Consider the following 21536-nt stretch of genomic DNA (forward strand, 5'->3'; position numbering starts at 1 on the left):
CACGGCCACGCTCTCGCGCGCAGCGGCCTCCCGGCCCGCGGCCGCCCGCGCCATGGACGGCAGCGGGGGCAGCCGCCGCGCGTAGCTCGGTGAGTCCCGCGACCTTCGCGCCGGGTCCCGTCCCCGTCCCTGTCCCCGCTCCCGGCTCGCTGCCGCAGCCGCGGGTGCGGCGTGTCCCCACCCCCAACCCAATTTTTATTTTGATTTTTTAATTTTATTCCCCTTCCCGCTCGCTGGCGGCCGCCACCTGCGGCGCCGGCGGGAGCCCGCGCGCAGCCCGGGGCCGCTGCCGCCCTCCCGCGCGGGGACCTCCCCGCGAGCCACCCCGCAGCCACTGCGCTTAAATGCACCGTAACCCGCGGGCAGCGCCCGGCTCGGGGCTTCCTTCCTCCCCCTCGCGTGCAGAGCCCTCCCGCGTGCCCAGCAGCGGCTGCTCCGCCGGCCGCGGCGCCGCCTTCGCTGCGGGGCTCGGCAGGTGCGGGGGGCGCTGCCAGTGCCGGCTGCGGCGCTGCCGGCTGCCCCGCGCCGCCCTGCCCTGCCCCAGAGCTCCGCGCGGGCCCCGCGGGTGCGGTGCGGTGGCCGCCCGGGCTGCGGCCCCGCAGCGATGCTCCGGCTCGGCACGAAACCCCGGAGACCGACGGGGAGAGGACGCGGAGCAGCCGGGCGAGGCGCACCGGGTCCTCCGGCCTCACGGCGGCTGCGGTGCCGGCTCTGCCCCTGCGTGCCTCCCAGTGCGGAGGAGCTCTGTGTTGCGCTCCTCCTGAAAGCTAAAACTGGTGCTTGCGGTTCACGGAAGAAATTTGCTGGGCAGGTATTTTATAGCTTAAAAACTTGCGTTCGTTTTAGTAGCTTCCAGGATCTTTGTTTGAAGCCAAAATCTGAAAGGACTCCACACTGGTCATTGACTTCATTGCAGATATTCTGAGCTTAGATCTGCAGCTCTGTGGAGACTTGACTAGGGTTAAATTATTGCTCTTAGGCTGATATAGCACAAAAGGTCTCTCCCAGTGATCTTTCCGTGATCCAGCTCCCGCTGTGCGATACCTGGGCTGTGCAGAGCAGGCAGCGACCAGGCTCACGTGCAGCCTGGATGCGCCTCCCGCTTCAGCACCAAGCAATGCACCTTGCTGGTGTGCAGCCTTCTGAGCCTCCCTGGAGCCTCTCCTTGTGCCTGGGATAGAGGAAGGAGCAGGTGAAAGCATGGGTAAAGGCAGGAGGACAGGTTGTGCACTCTGTTGTTACCCAGTGGCTCCTTACAGACGTCAAGGGTGTCTGACCGGTCCTGGCTGGTGTTCAGGGGTGCTCTGGGGTCCCTGGGGTTTGGTGGAGCACTTCGCAGCTTCCCCATGAGGAGAGACAGTGCTGCTTTCTCTAGGAAAACGATGGGGAAGAAAGTCATGATGGTGTCTTCTGAAGTGTATTATATAGCCCTCTCAAGAGGATTTCCCCAGTAATGGTATTGGGCAACTCGTGTTGATGGGCTGAAGCAGTAGGCTACTTGTTCTGTAGTATCTACAAGCCATGGGGCAGAAATGTTCCTTGCAAAAAGGTGGAGAAATAAAACACTTGAGCTTCTTGCAGCCTTCACCCGGCCGGGCAATGCAGCCTCTCGTGTTTTTTTGGTCTGTGGCACGTGAGGATGGGTATATGCTTCTGCCTGGCTTGGAGCACAGTGTTTTACATAGTGCTAATTCAGCCAGCCAGAGAAAGTGATGGCTTTTCTAACTCTAGATGTGACTGTACTTCCCTTCTGGTTTGGTAAGAGTGGTGTGTAACATTACAGTGCTGCACATTTCACACACAAACTGGTAGTTGAAGAGAGACATTTCTATTACACTGTGAAGCCAGCTTTACCTAACAATGTTCAGTTGATTAGATTTAAAGTGGTTTTAATCAAATTTGGGAAGAATAATATTAAAAACGGTTTATTTTTAAGACCTTAGGAATAATCAGCAACCTTATTGAGCCTCTTGGCTGATTTAGACCACTAAGAGTGATTTGTGCTTCTCACACCGCAGCCTAAACACGGAGCTGCTGTGGGGAGCCGGGGTGATGGCTGCAGGTCGGCTCGACCATCGTGTGGCCCATAGTGGTCCTTGAATCACCTGGGGCTTTCTGCAGTCCACGTGCTTGCTAACAGAATTTTGAAAGTTGTCTCTAGAAGCCCGTTATTTGTTTGTGCTCCAGATACTGACGTGTTTGGGGATGTCCACACTGCACGGACCAGGCTTGAGGTGCTGTCACACTGCAGCAGTGCGTCTGTGCTGGGCGCCTTGGTGCCCCTGGGTGTTTGCTCCTGCCATCTAGAGCTCCCCTGTGTGAGAGCAAGGTTATCTTCTTACTGCACTCAGTGTAGGCTGGGTGCACCTGCAGGAACTAGGTTGAGATGGGGTTGATGGAAGAGGAGAGACTTCTGAACATCCTGATGTTACCGGGCCAGCAGTTTAGCAGAACATAAAAATGATGTAGATGTTTGAGATAGTTACAATGAGACAGAGCAGTGGTATGTTCAAAATGAGCAAGTGTTCAAGAGGATTGTAAAGCTTTTGACTTAGCATTCAAGTTGTTCTCTTTCCTTTCTTTTCTTGAGGACTCTTTCTGTTGGGGAGCAGTAGTTCAGCACCTGGGGGTGTTTCGTCCCGATAACGGCACGCTGGTCCTCCTGGAAGTGTTTTGCCAAAGCAAACTCACTCCAGATACTCTTCCCACCTGTGTGTTTCTTTAGGGAATGCAGAAGCACAGCAAGTGGGTAGCATAGGCCTTTCCCTGTGTGGTTGAAGGTTTGCTCATGTCCTACAAATAACCCCTGGGAATTGTTTGGTTTGGAGCTGGGGAACACTTTCCTCTTTTACTCACTTTATAGATCCGGACGATTTAAGCAGATGATTAACATTAAACATGTGAATGTTCTCCCTGGGCTCCTTTTTTGGATCAAAGGCTGAGTGCTTGGTACGTTGGCAGGATGGAGCCCACAACCACTAGGGATTCAGGGAACTGATCTGCTGCTATGTTTAACTAAGAGTATATGATATGAACGCTTTAGGTTTATGCCTCTCCATGCCAGAAATCCCTCTGCTAATTGCTCTCTTCATACTTTTTATCTTCAAAGTGCTCACAAGCATTAACGAACCTTCATAATGCTGCTGAGACACGTTGTTATCCCCATTTTCCAGAAGGAGATGTTGCGAGAGTTTGGTCTGCCCGAGCCCACCGCGGGTGATGGACAAAGCTGGCAGCGAACCTGGCGCTTGCGGTTCCCAGCCCTGTAAGGCAGGGAGGGCAGCGCGGCCCTGGCAGCGCTCGGTTAAGCGTCGCCAGCCTCCACGCTCCCAGATTTCCACCCACCAACCTCTGGAGTAACTCAGGGCTTCTGATACCATCTGCTGTGTCAGGATCCAGTGCGGGATACAGTCTGTCTGCAGGCAGGAGCAACAGCTGCTGAAGGGAAGAGTGTCCGAGGAAGTCCTGCATCCATCCTGGATCCCGGCTGGATGTTGTGAGAGAAGCTGATTCCCTGCACATGAAAATAGACATAGTAGGTGTGTTTGCCATAAGAGTTGGCAAACAGATGGGTGGTTTCTAAGTCCAGAGTTAGCTTCATGTCCCTTCTGGCTGCAACTCCTGTTTTTCTCCCACACTGCCTGCTCTTGGTTGGCTGCTTCTCCAAGAATTTCTCCAAGGGGAAGGTGTAAACTTCAAATGTGGCCGTGCGCCTCGGTGCAAGTGGGGAGATGAGCGGCCGCCCGCCCGCCCTGTGTCCAGGTGGCACTTGGGCTTCCTTGGCGGATCCTGGGGTCTCGGGGGGCTGCAGGGCTTGGAAGGATTTCTCTCCTTTTGTGCTGGAGTCGGTAACGGTGCCAGCCCAGTGTGTTTTGAAGTTTTCCTTTGGGAAATGCTGGTTCATCCATCTCCAGAGTTTTGTCATTCGTGTGCCTGGGAAGTACTGTGTAAGGAAAGGGGTGGATTTGGAGTATTTTGGTGAGCCGTACAGTAGTTTATTGGAGAAAAATTCAGTTATGTCTGCCTTCCATTATAAAAGCAAAGCTATTTCCAAATTCTAGTGTTTCGTGCAGGGGAGACATCCCTCTTACCTCTTACAAAAATGTGGAAGAGCAGACGAGCTCCGATTCTGGGTTTACTTCCACTTCCTGCTTTGTGAATAAACCACAATCATCCTGAGCTTTCACACATATACCATGACATCTTCCCACCTTCTTTTTATCCTCCATAGGGAACCCATGTTCTCCTAAGCTCTCACTGCCTTCCACAAATGACCCGATGAGCTTTCATCTCTTCATCATCACTCATTAGATCAGAAACTCAAGTAGTTAATAGTGCTGCTATTCCTCCTTTTTGTCCCTTCTGCAGCTAAGCTCATGGCATTTATGGACAGATTTGTTAGTCATTAATATTCTTTGTATTCTTCATCTTTGGCTTGAGAAAAGAAGCCCTTTCATCTTTTGTCTTGCTTTGTTTTTTAGGAGCAGAAGCCAATTTTGACTGGAGGGGAAAAGAAAATTTCTCTGTAGCTTTCTTGTGTAGCTTCGGAAGGTTTCCCCTGCTGACTTTGTATTTCCACAGTAGGCAAACATTGACTTTGTTTCCTTGTTTGATACAGAGAATATACTGATTTTTTTTTTTTTTTTTTTCTTGGTTGACCTTTTTCATTATGCCTGAACAGCCTGACAGGATTAATTAGCAGATACTGTCTGTTGCACTGAAATACCGATTCTTTGTACCGTTTCTGTCCTTGTTTATTGTATGTGAAGTCCAATTGGCCTGAAGGGAACACAAGCCTGTGTCTAAATTTAGAGAAACTTTGATGTGTTTCCCAGGTGCTGGGATGCTGGGATGATTATTGCGATGGGTCTGTGAATTCTTGGGCTTTCCTTTGCAGATATCAAGGGTTGTGTTTTAGCGCTGAGAACCTCAGCAGAAATGTGCATGGAGAAGTCTAATAATAAAACGATCCTTATGAGGAAAGGTTTTCTTTTCACCACAAAGTGCTAACTAGTTACAAAAGGTCAAATCTGGAGCCTTTGCTAATCTGCAGTGCAATCAAAAAGGAAGCTACGTGAAGTATAGCTCTTGATCTTCATGCTTTTATTTAATTTCACAGCAAAAAGTAAGGGAAGAAAAAAAAGAAGGCACCTTTGGACTGGTTAGGAAAGGTGTTTCTCTCTTGGTATAAATGTTAGTATTAAATATTAATAAATACTAAATATTACTTGGGATTCTGTAAATACCCTTTTCCACGTGCCAGTAGTTCATATCCATGCAGATCGTGTTCCCGTGTTCCGGCCCTGCTGCAGTGCGTATTGGAGTGTGATCGTTAAGTGCGATTACTGCGTTTTTGACCCATTTAAAAGTGTCTGGCTGTGAAATTCCAATGATGCTGGTTTAAGCTATAAAACAGATTATTAATGTGCCGTCGTTTACACATTTCACGGCTCATTTCCTGATTACAGTGATTTAGGAGATGGTCCTATATTCTGTTTCAATGCATGTGTATAAACATCATATAGCGTGTGCAGTCTGGTCGCCATGGCTTGTGGCTCACATTCCAGGGAATTTGTATTTGTCAAGCCAAAGCAGGTGCAAGAGAAAGCCACAAGTGCAAGAGGCTGTAGCATTCCACGTTGCAGGAGGCAAAATAACCTGATGCTTTCTCCTGAGCTCCTGACCCACAGAGGGCATAGGAATGAGGAGTGCGGAGGGCTATAGAGGTTCTGTTGGGCAGGAGATCAGATTTGGGGCAAAGAACATCATTACATGGTCCCTTGTTCCATCGTGTTGGTTGCTCTGGTGTTCCTTAATAATCCTGGAGAAAATATCCTTGGAAAGATCAAGGCTCCCTTGTCTGCATGGCAGATGTTGGATTGCTCCCGGTGGATTTCTGCTGTGCAGAATGAGGAATACAGGCAAGATGCTACATGTGCTTAGTGAGCTTGTGGAGAGCAAAGACAACTGTTGAGATCCTCTGGTCTGTGCAACCCTTGCAGTCAAATTGGTTGTCTTGTTTGTGGATCTGAAGCTCTGTGGAACTTCCTTATCCACATGCAGATGGGAATCTGAAGTTGTGGTTACATGGGTCACCTATGACTTAATCACTAGGATTACTCAGTATGGAATAATTTACTGAGGTTACAGATGCAACTGCAGCCAGTGGATCCATTATAAAAAATCATTTTGAAGGATCAGGAGTGTGTAGAAATATCGTATAAATTATCCTTTGACCCGTCACTGCGTGAGACCTGAATGGGTGAGCACTTCTGTGCACACTTCAGTCAAGTCCGCCAACGGGTGGTTTGTAAAGAAGAGTCTAAGTCTCACCAAGTTTCAGTGAAACAACAGAACTAAATAAAAGGCAGGATGTAAACTGAGCTGCTTGATTCATTGACCCATTTTTGTGTGGCGAGGAGAGTGACTGGGTAAACGGTGCTGCCCATCTTGGTGCCTCCTCGGAGGATGAGGTTGGCAACCTCAGTGCTGCTGCACCAAGGCCTGGCAGGACTCTTCCTCTTGGCCTCCGTGGCTGTTATCAGCACAGACTGTCCATCCTTGTGTTCACTGGGACTGATGCTTTGTTTTCAGTGTTTGCCTGTGCAAGCAGTGTTTTGGCTGTTCTTTGTCGATGACCTTGTTTGGAGGCTCCCACAGTGCAAACTGAGTCATGGCAGAGCCGGTGCAGTTCATCAGATGCTGCGGAGATCCGCTTGGATGCTCTGTTTATCTCTTGGATAAGAAGCTGGCCGTGATGCTCGCTAAGATCTGCTAGAAGATACCACCAAGCAGGGAACCCAACTAGGAAGGAGAAGGCAGCTTGTCACGTGTGGGTGTCCTGTTCCTCTCCTGCTCCAAGCTGCCATGCCTCAATGTGCGCTTGAAAATTGCCCTTTCTGGCACTGTTTTTGTTTTCTAGAATATCTTTGTTAGCATATCCTAAGCAGTTCTCAAAAATACCTTGATCACGGACAAATACGCAGCCAAGAGTGGTCACCCTAATGAAACAGTTTGGGTGTTTTTATTTCCCATTCTATAGAAAACCTTCCTTACAACAAATGTTTTTGTTCTTTCTGGCACAGTTATTGTTAATAGGTCAATCAGCAAGAACATTAATTGTAAATCAGTGTTCTCTGGGACTCAGAAGGATGTGCCACAGTTTCCTATAGACTAGCAGATATTCGAGTAGAGTTTGTTAGGACAGTGCCTGAGAGAGGCCTGTGTAAACAGGGCCTGTCACCACAAAGTCCCTTCCATGGCTTTACCTGTCTGCCTTTTATGGGAAGTGGAAAGAGGGGTGAAATATATGATGTGAATAGTGGGCTGTGTTCACTGGTCCTTTATGTCTCTGGAGCTGCTCTGACTTCACCAGAGTTACCCCTGAGTTAGACCCGAATGAAGAAGTGGGTTTCTGCTTCTAGATTAATTGTTCTGAGTGTTAAGTTTTTCCTGATCATACACTAACAGCTACTTCATTCAACTCACATTAAAAAAAAAGTGAGTCTTTCCTTTCTTGTTAATGGAAGTTGCACTGGACCATTAAAGGCCAATTTCAGTGGTGATATTAGCAAACACTGAGGCTTGATCCAGAGCATTTTGCAGTCAATAAATCAGCAAATGCTGTCTGCGCAACAGCAGGTCTAGTAGGGGCTGAGTATCTCGGGGACTGGGAGAGCTTGAGTATTTCTTCATAAATCTTCTGAAATCTGTCAAAATGAGGTAAATCTAGTGACTCATTCATGTCCATTCAAGTTGCTCAAAATTTGAGCTTTTTCCTGAGAACAGAATGTGGCCCTTTGTGCTTGAGTAGGTGAAACAGGGTGGAATATAAATAGCCTGGTGAGTGTTTGTATATTAAAGCTGTGTTCAGACACCCATTAGAACTGTGTTTCCAAATTACTTAAAACCACTTTTTAATAGTTGCTAGGGATAACCAAGCTGTAACTTTTGGGTAGGCTTTAGTGTGTGTGGATTTTGTTTTTCAGATTCTCTCTCACCTGTCCTCCCAGCCTGACTCTTACCCTTTTCAAGCTGTTTCCAAATATATCAGCGGTGTGTTTTGAAAAGAAAAATCTATTGTATGAACGGATATTTCAGTAAATAGCGCAGGAAATCTGAGCATCTGTCTTCATAATACCTTCCCTTGTGATGTTTTGATAGGCTCCCTTTGGAAGAGTCCCGTGGCGAGTGATGGTTACGGGCGCGCGTAGGGAGCAGTGTGCGCAGTGCTCACAGAGCCAGGCCGGGGAGGCCCCATGGGCAGCACTCGCTGTAAGAAGAGCTGCTTCCGAGCAGCAAGTGGCACCTGAGGGTGACAAACGGAGCCGTGGGGCTGACAAGCAGAGCTGTGGGGCTGCACAGGCTCTGGGGCAGCTCCGTGCCCGGCTCCTGCAGCACCACGAGCGGTGGGAGCGCGTTCGGAACCTGCAGCCTGTGAGCATGTGAAGGGAGGCTTCCTATTGCTGCTCAATACCAACCATTTCCTGCTAGGCTTCAGCTCCATATAAATTGATGTATAATTCCCATTGATTTAATTAAATGAGGTTCTGAGTTCTAGACTTGAAGAATTTTCTACCAGTGGCTTAATAGCAAGAAGCTTTTCAGGCGAGTGATGCCTTCTGATTTCTCCCTTGCTGGGGGGGAGTGTCTGATGGTAATTAGTGCTTTTACCAAGGCATCCTTCCGTGTAAAGATGTCCTGCTCTCCATCCTGACAGGCGGGAAGCAGAGGGACGATGAGATTGTGGGTCGTGTCTTGAGGCCTCTCTTTTAAAGCAGAGCTCAGACTTCACGGCAGGTACCCCAAAACCCAGCCAGGTTCCCTAATTCTTGGGCTATTCCTCTGCCCTTCCCTGGGAGGGTAAAAAAGTACTGCCCGAATCTGACGTTATCTCCTGTGGCAGTCTGGGGCAGGGAGAGGTGGCCTGGCCCTTGTTCTTCTGCATTGCTCCAGACTCCTGCTTCCCAAGTGCTGGGGCCAGGCAGGTCGACCTGCACCTGCCTGGCTGATTGAGCAGGGAGGACCCACCCAGTCCCCTTTAGGGACTTGTTCCCTAGAAAGGGATGCTCCTCCTGTAAGGCACCATTTCAACAAAAAGATCGTTTATCTTTCATTTAAAAAAAAAAGAAGAAAAAATGGTAGGTTATTCTGTATATGGTACTACTGGGTTATATTAGTGAAATATGTCAGTGCGTGTGGTATGTGAGGCCTCACATTTTATGATGCCACTTGAAAAATGTGGGACATTTTTATGAGTTACATGAAAACAGTGACAAGATTCTATGAAACAGGTATTTTCTAAAGAAAACACCTGCAGGCATGTGATAGAAAGAGAAAGAGCGTGACCAAGCCTTGCCTACCAGCCCTGGGAGTGGAGGACTCCAGCCCATGTGTCTGGGCCTTTGTGGGTCACTGGGTTCTTCTCCATGTCTGCTCTCTGCTGGGCCCGGGCGCTCACGGGGCCTGCAAACACCTGCTCTGGGTGGCCTAGACACGTGCAGGCAGCTTTGTAAGAGCACTGATGGCTGTGGCAGTGGGGCTGTGTCTGCAGCCGTGGAGAGCTCGCTCTTGCCCTTGCCCGACACTGGCTTTCCCCAGCAGTGTTTGCTAGGGCAGGGTGAACTGCTTTGCAGCCACAGTGCGGCACGCAGCACTGCAGCCACTTGCCCTGGGGAGCCCTGTCTCTAGAAGGAGAAGAACGAGGGTGGTGCTCAGCAAGCCGGGCTTAGGCTTGGACCGTGCCTGTCTGGGGCAGCTGAGGGGGTCACCCCGGCCTGGTCCCGCTGCAGAGCAGTGCCCTGGCAGAAGGGGAACACGTGAGTGAGGAAGGGGCAGCTCCTTCCCGCGGCGCTGCGCGTTACATGCAGGCCCCGGCCTGTGCTGGGCTGCCTCCCTGAGCTGCGGGCCCCGGTCCTGCCCCGCGCCCTGGGACACGCTGCCGTGCCGGGCAACAGCGCCAAGGGTGGCACCCGCCAGCCGCCCGTGGTTCCCCTGGGGCTGGGAGCTAATCCCGCGTCGAGGCATGTGCCCGCTTTCTGCACGGGTCTTCCTCGCAGGATTGCTCTATGCAAAAGATGAAACCTTTTGTCTTTCCAGCACTTCTTCATTTTAATTGCTCAAAAAAGGTAATTTCCCAATTCTGGGCTTTGCACATGAAGATGCCCAGTCCGAGAGCCGGGAATATTGATGTATTTCATAGCGTCTCCAGATGCAACCTTCCAAAAACAGTGGGTGATGGGCCTGACAAAACCCATGTGCTGCTGATCTGTACTACAGACAGCAGCACAAAGTGGGGGACTTTTGCTAATAAATACTAAACTTCTCCTGCCTTACAGCAAGCTGTGTTGTCCCTGCGAGCGAGCAGCCTGGTGTCAGGCTGAGCTGCAGACGTGCAGCCAATTCCCTGCTGCAGGTCGGGGACGTGAGTACCTGGAACAGGGCTCTGCTGGTCATCACTTGGTGCCCTGTGATTATTTCTTTCACCATCTTGTGTTTAAGTCTGGTTATTTTCCCCTTGGAAGCCAAGGGTGTTTAGGCGACATCAGAAGTTTTTCTCTAGCTGCCTAACATTGTGTTTTGCTTGTGGCAGTCTCCTATTGGCAAAGAACTGATTTAATAAATTCATGCATGCTGCAGCCCCTAAATTCAGCTCACTCTGTGACGTGGCCTCCAAAGGGCACATGTGGCTCAAACACTGGCACTCTTGCTGGAGATGGTGATATTAATGCATGGAGGATCAGCTTCTGGTTTATTTGTATTAGTCCAGATGAAAATTATTGTGATGTTTCAAGTAGGGCGTAAAACAAATATCTCTAATCTCCTTCCATGAGGAATGTTAACTCCAAATTTTATATTTCTTTTCTCTCCCAAACCACAGTAAAATGCTTGGTATGTGGCTTAAGTGTCTATTCTCTCATGTTTATGTAGGAAAGATTCCTACTGACTTCGGCTGCTCATAGGGGACAGCTCAGAGATATGGTCCTTAGGAGGTAACAATGATGATGTTATTCTGGAGAATAACTCAGACAGTATTTCTGAGTCAGAAATCTGCTCAGGACCCTCCTCTGCTGGCTCGAGGAAGGGACACCGTGGGTTGGCTGGCAAGAGGAAGCAGCCCTTGGCTGGCCAGTGCCCGCTGTGCTGTGAGCTTCAGCGTGGCAGCCGCTGTCTCCTGAGCTTTGGGACTAACCCACAGGCCCAGCTACCAGCGTTTCTTTGGCCGCTAGAAGCTTAGTCTTTTACAGTACTAATTCCTTTAAGTGATACCAGTGTGTGTGTGTATAAAGGTTGCTTAATCTCTGCTTGAAAATTTACTGCTTGTATTCCTGGATGAAGATATTCTCGGAATACTTATTTTCACATGAACCCTCCTGTGGGCAGTCTTTTATTCCTGAATAATAGACCTTTCTCCAGTCTAACATCGTGTACTTTCCAAGTGGAAGTCTCTAGTCTGCTGCAGAGGAAACGCTCTCTCTTACCAAGGCTTGTTAATTAACTGGCACCTATTTAAGGGAACTATTTCTATCTTGCAGTGTTTAAAGCATCATCTATCAGGAAGAGTTTTGCTTTAAAAAAAGAAAAAAAAAACAGGTTTGGTCTTTGATTTTTACAACTAATCCCTTCTGGTTGTTCTACGTGATTTAATTTTTCTTCCTGCTGCTCCTTGATGTGAAAAGGGAGCTCAGCGTGAGGAGCTGCAGTTCAAGCCGCCACGAGCGGGGCAGCTCCGCGCTCGCTGCCGGGAAGCAGCCGCCGTGCTTGGGATGCTGCCTCTCTGCTCCTCACTGCGCTGTTCTACGTGACAGAAAACTCAAGCAGCGATTTTCTTCCTGCTCTGTGTAGCCCCCGCTTCTGAGCAGCACTGTATTAATCTTCTGGCTGCCAATCTCCAGAGCTCTGGCCCAGGCGGGAGACACGTAGCAGGGCCGCGTAGCTGGAGCAGACAAAGCCCCTCGCCATCCTCTGTGGGTTTTGTCTATGTAACCGTGCAAGCCTTTCTACTCTGCCACCTCCTCGTTGCTCCTCGCTTTGCTTCACGTTGTCGTTTCCAGGTCATTTCGCTCGCCTCTGTCGGTGCTTTGTGCCCTCGGGAGCGCCGCTGTGCAGACCGTCTATCTGCTCGGAACGGATAGAGCCCCAGGGAGGGACGAACGAGCTTGGGGCAGCAGAGCTGCCGGAGCCGCGTTCTCGGAAGCCCTCAAGGCACCTATTGTCCTTCACCTTGAGCCAAGGTGCTCGTGTGGTTCCTGTGCGGGAGGAGGCAGCGCTTCTGCCTGTGTTTTCTGTCCTGCTTTGCCTTCAGTGGTGTCTGAACCCACCTGCTTGGCCTGCATCCTTGTCCCCACCGCGACAGCCAGCAAGCTGTGGAGCAGCCACCAGTGTGGAGCTGAGCCGAGGCGCTGTCAGTGGCACCGCTCGGATGCACCAAAGTGAGTTTCCCTTTCCAAAAAGGGTGTTGTCCTGCACCAGAAATGCATTGAAGGAAACTCACTTTATATTCAGGGTTTTGACCTGAATGGGTTCCATTTTTGACAGCAGCTGGATGTCTGTCTGTGGGACAACACGAATGCAGCTCAGACTGCATCTTCCAGCCCAGGAAGGCAGTGGAAGTTTGTGTCACTGTCTCACAACTAGCCCCGGTGCGGGATTTCTGAGCCCACGTGGTCGCTGCAGTGCAGACGGGCCCTGTCCGTTCAGCACTTCTTCATACCGGCCCACTGGTTACGTGAACCCTCTTGCCTTTCTCTCCTGCCTTGTGGTCATGTCAGTTCAAATTGAGCACCTGCTGTCTACCTTGGGTGCAAATGAAAAAGCTTTTGTATCTGTGATGTTGGGATCTGAGTTTTAAAATACAGCCCCGAGTAGTTGTTTGGCTTTAAAAAAAGGCCAGCATTTTGTGAGCATGGAGTCGCTGATTCCTTGTCAAACTCTTGTGCTGATTGGAGTGAGAATAGACTGACAGGATGCAAATACTTCTAGTTGTCCAGATAGCTGAGTGCTCGAGTCTGAGATCAGATACAGCGGGTCATTTTTCCTCAAAAACTTGATCCTGAAGGGAGCAACTCCCCTTTCTTCCTTTGGCCACTCAGTTATGTTCCTGTCCCCTTTATTTTAAATGCAGTTGGGGAGGATGGTTTGTACTGCTCTGTTACTGTTCTTTCATGGGATTATGTGTTCTGGTGGTTTTGTTTTTAATCCTCACTATAGCTTGTGAAGTAGTGCAGAAAAGCTAGGCGGGGATTCTTGCTATTCAGAAAATCTCAGGGTTATAGCAAAAAATACTAAATTGGGCCCGCTTTCCAGCTTGGTTCTCAGATCCGTGATCTGGAGCCCAAAATATGCACGACAAAGCCAAGATTCACAAGTATCTGATGTCTCCAAGACGTGAGCGTATCCCGGAGCGTGTTTCCAGGATTGCCTTTATTGCCTTTCATCTCTTTATAAGAGTAAGTGTGGTAACATGATGGTATTTGTTGTCAAAATATTGACTTCCTTGTGGCAGCCTCGTGCACGTTCTGGGCCCCAGCTCGGCACAGGAGCCCTGCGAGCGAGCCCATCACCGCTCCATGCGACGCTTACATGTTTAGTTAAGGTTTATTTAATTTGGAGCACATACTGGCTGTTGCATGTTGAAGCACACGTTTAAATAATTTGCTGACCCAGGGCCTCCATGCAGATGTGAATATTAAAATGAAAGCTCAGGTATCCAACCCAGGGTAGGAAGTTGAGATATTTCTCTTTTCAAAGCTTTCTGGAGGATTTAAGCAAATCTTCTGGGCAGGTATGAAACAACAGCACCAAGTGGTTGCTGTGCTCTCCACAAAGGCGCAGGGTGCCTAGACTGGGTGGTCTCACTGATTCCACCTGGACTGACAGAGCAGACTGTGCCCCTCACATGTGCAGCTGGTTTTAAGCTAAGAACTGTTTACAAATTGGAAAGTCCGAGTTCCAATCCTGTTAACATGAATCATCTGCATGGAAGACACGAACAAAACGTGTACATATTTTAGCAAGTGCCCACCAGGAGAAGCACCCTCAGCTGAGTTTTGCTCAGTGCTCACCAAAAGCATGTGAAGTCAGGCTGATAGTTTCCGCAGGAGAACTTGAAATATTTCAATGCAAGTCTTGCATTGAAATACTCTTTGAAATACTTCAATGCAAGTCAATTTGGTTTCTGTGATTAAAGCTGTAGAAGAAGATTGGCCAGTATTGGAATATGAAACAGGGAGTATTTTGTACCATTTTGAGTGGTACAAAATGAACTGAAAAATATAGACACATTCTTGCATTTTAATGTGGTCTCTGCTTTTGACAGAAAAGGAAACGTCCAAAAAGTGATGACAAAAGTGTAGCCACTGGGACCAGCTTGCTGATGCTCTAGACGGTGTAGGTTCCAGAAATAGGTTGGCAGTGATAAGTTGTTGTTTCCCAGCAGCTTTGGAGGACAGAGTATACTTGAAATAAATCTAAAGGGTAGGGTTTCAACTTGACCAGGTTGTATGCAACAGTTTATTGAGATTATTTATGATGTTGCAGCTAGGAGATGAAATGGAGAAATGTCAAGTGCTTGCAGCACAAGCCAGCACGATTTAATGCCCCCTCCCTTTTGCTTGGTAGGTCTTTTTTGGCTTCATGCCTGGGGCTTATTGTTGTAATAAAACATATTCACGTTCTAGGTGGTAAATGGAATTCGCTCGATAATTAAAACTACAAATAAAATAAGTTCATTCATCTTTTTTTCATTCCCAGCATAGTTTACATTCTTAGCACTATATATGGTATAAAAATGTGCACCTTGGGCTTTTTAGTTATTCATGGGATAATGGCTAAATTCATCAGCGAGAGGCTTGGGAATCCAAGCTGAGGCAAAACCACAGGAAAGCTGCATCCGAGCCGCTCCCTGGGATGATGTTTCCATAGTCTGTCCTGCGCTTGGAATTTTTGCCTGGTCTAAAGCCCATCTCTGGGATCTCAGACGGCTCAGAGGCCTTTCCACGTGTACTGTTGTTAGCAAAGTTCCTCAGTTGAGTAACCGTCTGTCTGCCCTCCCACACAGACACCTGAAGATGAGCTCATGTTGAAAAGAAAACAATTTGTTTAAAGAATTTGAAAGCCTCAAATGTGTCTTTCTGTGGCCTTCCAGTGTTTTTCATGTATTAATATGAAAGTCAGATACGTTCTTAGCAGGGGAGTCTGCCTGGCGCATTACAATTAGAGCGTTTGGCTTGGTGAGGATATTTGTATTTACGCAAGGGCTGCTCCTGCTGCTTGTGTTGCTGTGTGTGCCCTGAACCCGGGCAGCTGGGCACGGGTCAGTGGGGCACGGAGGGAGGAGGAGCAGCCGGGTTATCCCGGGTGAATCTGTTCTGCACGTTGTGCCTCTGCGTAGCCGTGTTGAACGAAGGCAGTCACATAACTGAGTGTGAGTAACACAGTGAAACATGGCAGTCCGCGTTTTCAGGGGAATGGTTCCCGCTGTTAGAATAAACTCATAGGGAATTAAATTTAAAAAATTGAAGACAACTTTGAAGTAAGCCATGAAATGGGGCTGGAGGGACCTTGGATTAAAAATTCCTGCGTGCTGCTTTATGAAGTATCTGTGATGGATCCATCTGTGATGGATCGTGGGGCCCTAGCGTCAGCGCGAGGCGGTGACGGGAAGGCGCCGCCGCTGGGATAATTCTGCATTATCTTTGTCTCACCTGAGTCTGCATCTCTGTGCTCCTGCCACTCTGCTGTAAATTGCACCTGGTCATTAATGGGGTTATTGATAACTCTGCCAAACAGGATTCCCGTGGAATTTACTACTTCCCTCATCGTCGCTGAGCGCTGCTAAGGGGCCTCGTGTGGACCGTGCAGGGCATCATGCTGGGCGCAGGCACCACAGTGAGAGCAGGGAGCGGCACCGTCCTGGCTGCGTGTGGCTGCCTTCTGCAACCCCCCTTGAACCTCCCTTCACCCGGAGGTGCCCCATGGGGACAGAGCAGAACCAGGAGAGGGGCTGGAGCGTGACACAGTCGTCGCTGCTGTTTATTTGGTAGGTGGGTGTAACTGTGTTATCCTGCTTCTTGCAGGCCGTGTTATTGCTGACAGCACTGAAGGCCATTGAGTGTCCTGCAGGAATGAGAGTAGATGTGTCTGCTGCGAGACCCAGGGATCATCCGTCACTGCTCCTTCAGTCCCACCTCCAGCTGAATCCAAATTGCTGTGTCCGGAGTATCGGATTTGGTGAGATGATCTCTGGCGTGTCCAATCTCTGTGTGATATTCTCTGGTGCTCGCTTCGGCTCAGATTTATACAGCATAAAGAGTCTTAATCATATCTGGGAGACATCGTGTATTATTTGCTGTAGCCTCATTCTGGAGCTGTAGCAAGGCATGAAGAGACTTGCAGCAGTGCCCATCTGATCTTTCAGCATGGTAACCAAGTTCACACTGAATAGCAGTGGTGCAGAGCTTTTCTCTGGGATTTTCATGAATGTGGAAATGTTCTAAGGCTATGAGGAGTCGGAGCAGTGACCGCTCATGTTCTTGTGGCCATTTCTCTAGCTTGTGTGAAGCAGCCCTTTGAGACAGGCTGCCCAACCATTCCTCATTCTGCTAAGCAGCAATTTTCTGTGACTGCAATTTTAAAATGGCATTGTGTTTTACTAGCACTTGGCAGAACTTCCTCTGGGCCTAAACTCTTAAAATAGCAGTCCCAGGAAAGCTCGTTCCTGTTGCAATTAAAAACAAAAACGAAGAAAGTTTGCAAGAAAGTGCGATGGTTGCGGGTGTTTTAATACAGCGCCTCCAAATTCCTGCTTTGAAGGCACGTTCCCACGCTGAGCCTCATCCGAGGCGCTCGCAGAGGAGCCCGGGTGGCTTTCGCAAGGTTGGTACTTGCTGGCTGCCGGGGAGGCTTTTAAAGGTGTTGCCGCTGCCCAGCAGCAGCGTCTCGCAGGGGAGGGTTACGGGCCTGCCCGGAGGGAAACCGTTCCAAGGCAGGAGCTGCCTCTCTGTGGCGCTCATTTCCTCACCCCGCTCGCTGTGCGGGTGCGATGACAGCACACGCTGGGCTGGGGTCACCGTCCTCCACCGAGTGACAAGGACAGATATTTTTGCCTTCAGAAAGACTGCAGGTTTCTCTGTTATGTGCCAGGGCTGTCTGGGGAGCGTGCAATTTCTTGTTGCTGGTGACAAACAGAGCATTGGAAATCAGCCTGCCAGAGAGGAAGAGTCCACAGCTCGTGATGCTGTGGCCGTTGTGCTGCTCAGTGTCGTTTGAAGGTACAGAGCGTGACGGCGGCCTCGCTCCTCAACAGCTCCGTTTGCCAAGGCTCCGACTGCACCCGCAACGTGTGGTGCCGTTGAGCACCATTGCTTAGGACTGCATTGGTTACAAACGCCAGGAAACTGCGCACTCCTTTACGGCCTCCGTCTCTTTGCGACCTGTGTCTGATTTTCGGAGCAAAGGGTGGGAAATCGAGAGACACCTCCACGACGCGTTGGCTACGCCGCAGAACCGCTGTAAATCAGCTTTGTGAGTGCACAGCAAAAAGGGGCCTCACGTTGGGTGCTGCCGGGGGGGAAGGAGCCCGACAGGACGGGGATGTCGCTGTGTGGAGCCACGTCGCAGGTAGCGCCCACAGCTGAGCAGGAGGCTCCATCCCAATGTGGAGCTTGGGAAGGGAATTCCTCCCGCTTGGAAGAGGGCTGGTTCCAGCGGGATAGCAGTAACGAAGTTGCCCGACTGCTAAAATTCCGGCCCGAACCTACTTGTAAATCAGAAGTCGTTGTGCTGCCTTGAGAAGGTGAAAGTTATCCAGGATTTGCAGGAGGAAAATGATGGGGTTATGGGAAGTATGGAAATGGGGTGCTAGCGCCAAGGCTTGCAGCATCCCGTGGTAGCTCTGGGTTTAGAAGCTCCTGGACACTTTTGTAGAAATAGGCATTAAATAATGATGGATTGAGGTCTAGAGTAACCTTCTGACTTGAACTTTTCACCACCCGTGGAGTTTCTGTGGAATGGCATAAAGAGCCATTGTAACGTAAAAAGAATGCTTGAAAAGTGCAGGATTTGGGAATTTCTGAATTGAGTTCCCACTGGGAAGTGACTCAGCGAGTAAAATGGGTTCTAATTCTGAAAAATGATGGTGCATCGGACTGCGTGCAAGAGGGACTTTTTTCTCTCCGGGTAATTGTGGTGCCCATCTAAATATTTAATATGGTAGCATAGAAGTAACAAACGAGATAGTCATTACGTATTTATGAATGATAAGCACATTTAAAATTTCCTGACAGTGAGGTAGTAGATTAGTCATTAACATGGCAAAAAGGCCATAATTGGATAAATAATTTCCCCCAAATTTCTGGATTTGGCCAAAAGGAAAGGCTTCCCAAAAACGATCGCAAAACAGAATGAGCTAATCTTGGCTAATATCCTCCTTTTCAACAAAACAACTTCTAATAACAAAATCATGTGTTTCAGTGCTTATTCCAGCGAGAGGCTTCTAATAATCAGTTCCTTTTCAGACCACTGAATAGTCTGCAGCGGCGGAGCCCAGGACGGCAGCTTGTGCCCTGGGGACTCAGCCCTGCAGAGACGGGGACACGGCCAGGTGAGGTGGCCCTGCTGAGTGCTCGGTCGCTGCAGCACCTCGGAGCACCTCAGCTTGATCTGCTGCAGCTCTTGGGGGAACTTTAAATGCCCACAGCACTGTCTGAAACGGAATTACCTCCTATCCTGTAATGTAACTTTGCATTCTTTGAGCTGGTGTGGGGTTGTTGATCTTCACTGACCGTTAAAGACTCCCCAGTTCCACACGTTGTTTAAAAGCATGAAAATTTCTTTTTGTTTCTTTGGGAATTTTGAGAGGAAATCTTGATATCCAAAAAAGAAAAGAAAAAAAAAGACTCGTTTCTTTGAGTCCCAGGCACATCTGTTGAAAAGAGTGTCAGTGCTGCAAAAAGTGGTTTTGCTGTGCAGAACAGACGCCCTGATGTTATTTAACCTTCAGCTGCCAGGCTGGGTGTCGGAGGGTTGTGTTTCCCATGCACAGAAGCTGTCGCCTTTACGCCTTTACGGGTAGCCCCGTTTCCATAAGCTGCCTTTGGCTGTCACACCTTCTCCCGTCATCCCTTGATATGCAAACAAGGCTCCTAGCTGGATCTGCTCTGCCCTATAAACTCCTGTCCCTGGAGAGTTGCTGATTACCCTGCCATTAACTTCCACTCTCCCCCGTCATCCCTGGGGAGGTAACAAGTAGTTTCCTTCATGCTGGGTTTCCAGCTGGTTACGTCTCCAGCTCCTTCCTAAATGGGCTCTCTCGGCTCTTCTCTGCCTCATTGAGGAAAAGCTGACTGCGAAATTTCAGCATTGTCTAAAAACAGAGCAGGGACTCCTAAAATGGAACCTGGGCCACATGAAACGCAGGGGACCCATCCTGCGTCTTCAAGTGGAAACCAGGAAACCTGCACACGAACCTACCTGGAAACCAGGATAACTGCACATGAAATGCGGAGCCTGATGTGGCCGTGTCTGGGAGAAGGGGAAGTGCTGTTTAACAAGCTGAGTCCTCGGCCACGCAGGTGCCAGCCAGGGTTCTGCTGAAGGCTTGGGTGACCTTCCAGACCGCTCTTGTGCTCTCAGATCTAATTAGTGCTGTTCATGAGTGAGTCCTCAACCCCTCGTGGCACTGTGTGTGGCGTCGAACACTGCTCCTGGTGACATCCCTTGTCTCCACCACCTCTCCTCCGTATGGAGCTGCAATCTCTTCCTTCGCAGAGTCTCATGTGCTGCCTCCATCGCTGCTGCACCAAAGTGTTGAACGAGGAAATTGCATCCGTATCCCTAATTCTGCAACCTTCTGCTCCAGCAGTGAGGCTCGTGAGTGCCACCCCAGCGGCATTTGGGCATCTGCAGGGACCGGGTGCCCAGCCTGTTTTGCTGGCCATGGGCAAGGCCCATCCGTGCGGGTTCCAGGCACGCTGTGGATGTCTTGGAACTTCACTGGCCATAGAGATCAGTGCAAAACCAGCCTGCCCTTCCCCTGGTGCACATACCCGCTCCTTTCATTTCCGCCTCAGAATGTGCTTTCTTTTTTTTTAGTGATTGCCTTAAATTGAGCATAAAGCCATGTTTGCTCACTGCTGTCAATATCCTTTGTGAGGAGCAGGCGGCTGGCTCAGCTCCTTTAGAATTATTCAAATTAAAATGATTATTTAGCTGAATAAATGTTTCAAGACAAGTAGCGCATTTCTGCTTTGGGTATTAGCACGTCTAGAAAAATTGCAAATACCAGAGACTGTATTTTTAAAGGCAACATGTAAACTTGCTGTAAATATTTATGTGAGTAATTGGTGGTATCTGGGGAGCAGAGCTGAATCCCCTATTCACATGAACTAGAAGCACAGATGGGGAGTAGTCGCACTAATTGCAAGAACCGGTTAAGTTTGAGGGCACTGAAGAGAAACAAGAAATGAGAATTTGGCCCCAGTTATATGGGGTTCCAGAGCTCATCTGGGCATGAGACTCATCTAATTTCTCTTGCTGCTCTGTGGAAGGTCAGTGATTTTCTTTAACTGCTTGGGAAGATCCATGTGCTTGAGAGATTACAGGTGACATTAGACTCTACCTTTTGCAAATCCTATATGTGTTTGCGTATCTGTATATGCATAGTTTTACCAGCAATTCTCCTGCAGTGTTTAAAGTCCTGTTGTGCCTCTGTCTGGGCTGCTCTGGAGTCTCAAAGGATTAAGGGATGGTGAGATTTTAGCCACACGGTAGCTATCTAGTGTTTATTTAAATTTTGTGTCAAGCAGTTGGTTATATTATTTAAATAGTACAATATAGGATTGTTGAATATTGCTGCTTTAAAAAAATAAAAATAAATGAATGTGACATTGTGAATGCCTTTGTTGTTGCAACTGCGGGTGCCTCCGAGGTTGACAAGAGCAGTGCAGAATTCAACTTATTTTGCTAAGTGTCTGTCTGGAGCCGTCAGATCCGTACAGGTGCGAGTGCCGTAAATGTGGAGCTCTGTCCTGCCGGCCGGGAACCGCTGCCGCAGCGCGGAGGGGCTGCCGGCCAAGGGGGGCCCGAGACCCTGGGGTGCCCCTGGTCTGTGGCAATTAGCAGCAAAAATCTATGTGATGATCGTGCTAATCAGGGAGCCGAGCGATTCCCAAATAGGCTGTAATTAACGGTAGTGATAAACTGACACTAGCGACGCTTACGCTGCTCTTCAGCCTGTGTTGATGCTTCCTCAGATAGATTCGTCCCTCTTCCCTTAAATATTGTAGCAAGACTGGAAAAAAATGCCCAGAGCCAAATAAAAGGTCCTGTCCCGCCCAGACTTAAGCAGAGGCGGTTGTTTCAATTTCTGTATTTGCAGGGGGCCTGTGTGTGCATATGCCTCTATAGAAGTGTGGGTGCCTTTACGAGTGTATGTATATAATGCCAAAATACACCATTAGGCATTCATGTATGCAGGTGGCTCTGCCTGAGTTTGTTCGTGTGAATATAAAAATATGATTTATAGGTTTTTAAACCTC

At 49.1% G+C, this 21536-nt stretch overlaps 1 protein-coding gene across 2 annotated transcripts in view; it reads left to right on the top strand.

Annotated features, from left to right (window-relative positions):
• The first annotated feature begins 15 nt into the window (after positions 1-15).
• Positions 16-21536, top strand: part of RASGEF1C (RasGEF domain family member 1C) — a 51595-nt gene continuing 30074 nt past the window's right edge. The window contains exon 1 of one of the 2 annotated variants that reach the window (XM_026047640.1): positions 16-89. The gene's annotated coding sequence lies outside the window, so the exon portion shown is untranslated. Of the gene's footprint in view, positions 90-16099; positions 16231-21536 lie in introns of those variants that run through there. The other variant, XM_026047641.1, reaches the window with a different exon arrangement.

The sequence above is a fragment of the Nothoprocta perdicaria genome, unplaced genomic scaffold, assembly GCF_003342845.1.
Source record: "Nothoprocta perdicaria isolate Ctin4 unplaced genomic scaffold, notPer1 scaffold_5, whole genome shotgun sequence".
Lineage (NCBI taxonomy): Eukaryota > Metazoa > Chordata > Aves > Tinamiformes > Tinamidae > Nothoprocta > Nothoprocta perdicaria.